Genomic DNA, 7,522 nt, shown 5'->3' on the forward strand with positions numbered 1-7,522 from the left:
AATTTCTATCCTCAGGGTATTTAAAACCTGAATCATTATGTCCCTAAGGGATAACACGATATAACTTTGATTCTATCCCTGCTTTGAATAGAAACTTGGACTAGCTGACTTTGAGATGTCCCCTCTAATCAATATTATTTCATGATCTTGGGGCATGGCAAAGAACTAGGAACAGACTGATACAATACACATGGAACTGTCTCATATCCAAGCCAAGTTTTAGATAGCCAAGCCAAGTTTTTTATGGGCGTACATAAGAAAGCTAACCTGGACAAGTCATGCACGTGCTGTGGATAACACAGGACTCTTATAGGTCAATTCATTCAATAGGCCTGTACATGTGCCAACTCAATTCCCCCATCTCTGCCACAGTCCTGCCCAGTGACATTTAGCCTCGCTTATATACAATATTCACCACCCTGGAAGACTCAAAATGGTGTTATCATCCTCATTATGGTTCCTGGGATGTGTTCCTTTTTTAGGTATACAGCCAAATCAGGAGCAGATCTGGCATTATCTAAATGCTAAAAATATCTCTTTTGCTACTGTATAATCATTAATGAAAGTCAGGTGCTGGGCCAGCTGGAAAATTTTGCTGGATCCCTAAGAGAAATTCTGGCAGAATAATGCTATTAACACAGGTGCCCACTGCCTGCCTCATCTTCTCTTCTTCTGTGTAGGAGATATATGCAAAACTCTCAGATAACAGTCTTGATAGCCTCTCCTCTACACCAAAACATTTTTTTTTCCTTCTAGTTAGCTTAGTTTATGGATATCTGTACACTCAGGTGTATAGATTTATGCACCATAGTCATGTCTGAAAAAGTGAAGTTTATTGTTTTTCCTTAGGCCATCTCCAGCACCTACTCTAGCAAAGACTCTGAGATATCAGAAATTCAAGCACTAAGAGTACGTTCTGAATGTGTAAGAGTCAACAACAAATTGTGAGGCCAAAGGAAATATTTGGATATATGGACTTTTAGGCCCCAAGGGAGTGCAGGACTTTGTTTTCTTTATGTAAGGGGATTGCCTTGTATAGTTGTCTTGTATAGCCCTTGTTCTTTGCCCTTTCTTCTATTTTATTTCTGCTTCATTTTCCTATGTGGAGACATTTAAAAGTATTTCAAAAGAAAGTATATTTTAGATAAATATCATTAAGAACCTCTGTCCTGAACTATTAGTGCTGCTGCTCAAAGGTTCCTGGGCTACATTTGACACTTTTTTTCAAAAAATGCATAGGGGAAAATCTAGATATTAACTCCAAAGGGAGGAATCTCTGAAGATTAGTTGTGGGAGTTTGCTTGAAAGAAAGAAAAAAAAAAATAAATGGGAATTACTACATATAGAAAAATGTATACAGGCAGAAAATAATAATAATAATAATTAATAATAATAATAAAAAAGTCTGCATGCAGTGGAAATGAAATCAGAAGATTCATTCCAAATCCAACAGCAAAGGATGGAGGAAGCTTGATTTAGCCACCTGTGCCTTCAACCATACTGATTTCTGGTTGGTTTAAGGAAAAATCTTTAAATTTTTTTTCATCTTCTTTCCTACATATTTCTCCAATGCTCTATTTTTTCACCACAGACAAGGCATTGGAGTCTGCAATTAAATTATCCCATAGTGCAGCTCAGAACTGTGCACTGGAAGAAATTCCTTCTGACTCCAATTGCAGTGAGCAACTTGTGCCAGAGGCATTCTATTTAATTACCATATAGTTTCTTGATTAGTATTGTGGTGATGGACATAGTAGTGTGACATCAACTGCAATATGAAACAATAAAATGAACTAAACTGCACATAGCAAAAGGAGAAAAAAATGAGATGGGAGTTGTTTTTGTTAAATGTTTACTGTTCATGCACTGCTTGAGGCTTAAATGCTCGACTGTTAGAGGATTTCACAGTTTTATGGATACCATCATACATGTAAGATGTACTGGTGTTGTTTTTTTTTGTTTGTTTGTTTGTTTTAATTCATGTTGAAAGTGCATAGTCCATTCTTCTTAAGTATGGTTAAGTATGGTTTGGTGTTTTTTAGAACACTTCTTGGAAAATCAGCCTTCTACCTTTCTTAGCTCTAAACACAACCATAACAACATTTATCCATAAAACTAACTAACTAAATAAATAAATAAAAAGTTAACCAGAAACTCTTTGTATCCCCTCTTGCTTTTTAAGATCTTACTCTTTACTTCCCTTTATATGTAACTCACTTGGAAAAATCCTCTGAAAGATTTTCCGATAAAGAAATAATTTTAGATTTTAGCAGGAGATTGAGAAAAATTGTCTTTAGTCATGTTTTTATAATTATTTCTTCAAGTTCTGTCTTCCATCAGTTACAAATTTATTAAGAAAATAGCTTGCTTATCAATAAATATTTTAGGGGGAAAAAAATAGAAAAAATATTTAGAAGAGAACATGTGGCAAAAATCCCATTAGGCTAATAAATAATTTTAAATAAAATAATTTTATCATGAATTCAAGACTTAGTATATCTTTGGAAATATTATGCAAACACAGGTCATTAGCAGAATATGTTTGAAGAGTACAATTTTTTCTCCCTCTATTTTTCTTTGTCTCATGTCACATATATGTAGTCAGAAAGAGTGCCATAAACTACATGGCATTATGCAAGCAAGCAATCATAACAAAGCAGAAGTAAGGTATTTGCAGTTTTGTGCCTAAAAAGAGGATTGCTTGCATAGTCTAATCTACATTTAATGTTCTTTTATGGGTCAAATGCCTGATTTTTTCACACAATAATACAAGTGTCTGCACATCATTTCCATAACACAGAATTTTGCACTTTGCTGCTAATGCAAGCAATTTGCAAGAGAATGTGAATATGTCCTATCTATCTGGCTGATTAAAAATCCTTGATTTTTTTTTAAGTTCATATGAAACTGAAGATCCTCTCTCTCTTTTTCCAGGTAATTTTCCAAGTCTCTACAAGGTCCTGGGCAGAAGTCAGAATTTCAATTATGCAGCAAATGCCAATGATGAAACTACAACCCCTCCATGAGCAATAAGCTTAAGATTCATCCAGTTGTCTGGATTTGAGAAACTTTGGCAGGAGGAATGTTTTGAAGAAACTCAGATCAAATCCATCACTGCAGATCCAGTACTTGATCTGTTTCCCCAGTATATAAATTATGAGTAGGAAGGCTGGATCTTTTTAAGGACTTAGCACAGCACCAGACTGGAAAATCTGTCAGTACGAGTGTTGTCAGCCTCTCAAAGCAGTAGTATAATGTAAAGGGTGATTTTTAACTCTCAATTTGAAGTCCTTTATCCTGACTGTCATGATATAGTTGGTCTGAATAGAATATCAGTCACTGGATTAAAAGTTGTTTCAGAGGAGGCAGAAAATCCAGTCTGTACAAAAGAATGACCATATGATGATCTGTGGCAATATATGCTCCATAATCTAATAGTAAAGACAAACTGAAGCTTCATTGAGTCTCTTTATTTCATTCCCTCTCTCCCATTAGAAGTGAATTTCCTTCATTTATAGGAGTAGATATACACTCTTTATCTGAGATTCTGCTTTATCTGGAATGTTCTATCTCTTATAGAGTACATTGCAAGAGAGAATGTTAGTTTAATGAGGGACAATTGTAATTGTATACAGCTATAGCACTTCTGAGAGAAAATACTTGCATGGATTTTTCTCTCCCTATCCAACTTCCTTAACATTTTTTAAATTTATTAATCATTCTTGTATTTCTATACATGTATGCCAATGACTATTATTATCTAAAAACAAAATATTAACTCTCTTTTCCTCCCTGTCTCTCAAAATTAAATTAAAGAATTAATATGTTCAGTGACTAGTATATTATAATTGCTTCCTAAATATGTAATTTCTTGAGCAAAGCAATCTGAAAAAGTTACAATGCCTCCTTTCTACTCTGATAAAAACCCATCAAAAACATTTTAGAAATATCTTTAGTCATCTAATAAAAAGGAAATTTCTTTGGTATGTTTCATAGATTCATAGAATCATAGAATCAAGTTGGAAAAGACCTCAACAATCAGCTGCTCTAACCTTTAACCTAGCACTGCTAAGTCCACCACTAAACCATGTCACAAACCACTATATCTACACATTTTTTGAAGACCACCATGGATGGTGACTCAACTACTTCCCTGGACAGCTTGTTTCAATACTTCACAGCCTTTTCAGTGAAGAATTTTTTCTTGATATCCAACTTAAATCTCCCCTGGCATAGAAAGGCCATTTCCCCTTGTCTTAGTGCTTGGGTGCTCACTTAGTGCTTGGGTGAAGGAACTGATCTTCATCTCGTTATGGCCTCCTCAAATGTAATTATTGAACATGACAAGATCTCCTCTGAGTCTTCTTTTCTCTAAGCTAAATAACTCCATCTCTCTCAAACACTCCTCTTAAGACTTGTTCTCTAGACCCTTCTCCAGCTTTGCTGCTCTTCTTTGGACACTTCTTTTGCCCTTATTTACACTTAATAGGGAAAGTTGTTATCTATACTCCCCTTGGTTTTAGGATACAGAAATTGTTTTGAGAAGCTTTTAGAAGATATGAAAGTGGCATGTCTTAATTGTACTTAATTGCAGTTAAATAATGAAACCGTTCACACAACAATGCCACAGAAATATTGCCAATCAGATATTAAATTACAATGGTAGAATTGTTTACTTGAAATAAGTATTTAATTATTAAATACAAAACTACTATGGAAAACCAGAAATGTTAATTTTGTATTTCAAAAATAAATCTTCCAAATTTTACTTCAGGGCAAGATAATTCTCTTAGCAGGATAAGGCTAGAAAATATTATATGCTACCAACTGCACTCCTTATTTTAAAGTTAATATCTGAAATATTGTGGAACAATTGTATGCAATAGCCGTTCACTTAATGAGACCTTTTATATCAGTGAACAAACTAGAATCCAGCAGGGATTTGTTTTCCTTTTATTTACTTCATTAGCAGCAATACAAATGTTGCATATAAAGCCAGCTGGAAAAGCAGAACACTTTTGTATGCATACCTTCTTCCTAATGAAGCCACAGGACAATAAATTAGCTATGGAAGATGCTACTTTTTATTGTAATCGTTGGTTGCACTACATTCTCTGTCTCACTCACTCTACAGTGAATGAATTCATGACTGTATTCTTTTTGACAGCATTTCAATACCCTGAAAATGTGCTATGAAAGATATAAATTATATAAATTACTGTAGATAACAAAACAACCTGTCATATAGAATTCCATAAAATTTATTCCAGTTATATCTTGAAATAACACAATAAACACTTGAAATGGAACTGTAATTTATATTAATGATAGAAAAAAAAAAAGTCTCTACTTCAATAATAGGTGGATGTAGTTATACATCTTCTTTTATGTAAAATTCTTATTGAATTCAGTAAGGACCTCTACCTAAAAACAGATTGATAGCACAAAATTTAGAAGTCATTATATCTACATTAATTCCTAAAAAAAAAAAAAAAAAAAAAAAAAAAAAAAAAAAAAAAAAAACACTTTTCTAGAATTCACAATTTTCTAGATAAGATAAGGAGAAGAACAGTATTTTACTATACCATATATAAAATAAGATAAAACCTTATACAAGCTGTAATACAAAAAGAAAAGTTAAGTGCATTTCTTCAGAAGAACCAAGGATAGAGTTTTCAGCTATGCAACATGGGAAGTGATAGGGAAAGGTTGTGTATAAAACTATTACAAATAACGTCCTGACAGCTTTGAAGATATCCAGGGAGGGAGACTCCACAACCTCTCTAGGTACCATGTGCCACTGCTCTGTCACCCTTACAGTAAGGATGTTTCCTACTGTTTCTATGGAACTGCCTGTGTTCCAATTTGTGCCAATGCCTCTTGTTCTGACACTAGACAGTACTGAAAAGAGCTCCATCCTCTTTGCATCTCCCTTCAGGTATTTATAGACACTGATAACATCCCCTGAGACTCCTCTTTTCCAGACTGTATAGAACCAGCTTTATTAGCCTCTCCTCATGGGAGAGCCACTCCTGTCCCTTCACAATCCTTTGGCCCTTTTTCAGACTCTCTCTCCAGTATATCCATGTCTCATTTGAACTGTGGGACCCATAACTGTCCACAGTTCTTCAGATGTGACCTCACCAGGGCTGACTAGATGGGGAGGATCACCTCACTCATCCTGTTGGACAGAGATCACAACTGCATGCTTCTTTGTTAAGAGCTACTTACCCCAGAGTGAAGGGAAAGAAGATGACAGAAGAGGTGGATGAGGAGATGGGCTGTGGTCTCTCACATTTGTTAACTGAATGTACAGATCTCTTCAGGAACAGCTCCAAGTACCCATCTAATATTCTGCTTGTTTCTATGTTCTCCCAATAATTTCTGACCTGAATTCTCTTAATAGTCTGTAACTTTGGAACAGAGATCCTTGGTTTTCCCACAATGTCATTAGCTAATATTAGTCACTCTAGCTTCCACATCATAGAAAAATTCTCAGGTTTTGTATAGGGTTGAAATTGCAGGAATAAAAGGGGATGGGGCATGGCAATTTTCTCAACAGTGCTATTAATGGTTCAGCTTAACTCCACACTTCATGCTAGCACATCTATGCAGAATCAAGATGCTTTAATTTGACTGGTGGTGCCAAGCTGTTGTAAACATCAGTAACTATTCCAGTTGGTCAATGTTTCATCAGACTACGGATCAAGGTGCTTGTATAGTGGACTTCCTGTTCAGAAGAGAAATGTTACTGAAAATGTAAAGGAGAAACTTCAAATTTTCTGCCTTTTTCTGTTTCTAACAGAACATGTTCATATTGCCTCTGTGATGCTGCCCAGAAGATAATGTTTCCCTACAGGGCTCACTCAGAATTAACAATCCAGCAGAAGTTCCTGTCCTAGAATATATCTGCAGTCATAAGTGTGTCTTGGCATAACCAGACATATCTTCCTAACCAAGAAGTTAGGATCATCACTGGGACTTATCCCTAACAACCTACTGCAGCTTTCTGTCCTTTCCTTGACAGAACACACTATTCCCTAAAAATTATGTTAAATGTCTCCAGAAATGCTGTGAAAATGCTCAAACTGCTGGAAGCAATGATACTGATTTTCAGGATGACAATGACCTGTTCTCAAATGGAGAAGACCCCTTGGTATTTGCTTCTGAGTGAGTCAGGACATGACTGAGAGGAGAAGAACAAGGTCTGGAAAGAAAGGATGAGCTCTTTTGTGGAAAGAAGCAAATGAAGATGTAATTATTAAATATGTATATATATATTGGATAAGGGTGCCTCGTGCTTATCAGCAATTCAGCAATCTAGATCAAGAGGTATATATCATATATGGAGGCTCATCTTGCTTTTTAGGATTTACCAGGATAGGCATGTGTACTGTTCTCACTGCTCAAATGTCTCAGGCACTCTTACTGATAAGTCAGGAACTTGACTCTAATGCCTACATAGCCATTGTTGGTTATTTCATATAGTCATACATTCATATAGTCATGGTTTAAGTCCTGA

This window comes from Aythya ferina (assembly GCF_964211825.1).
Source record: "Aythya ferina genome assembly, chromosome: 1".
In the NCBI taxonomy this organism is placed as follows: domain Eukaryota; kingdom Metazoa; phylum Chordata; class Aves; order Anseriformes; family Anatidae; genus Aythya; species Aythya ferina.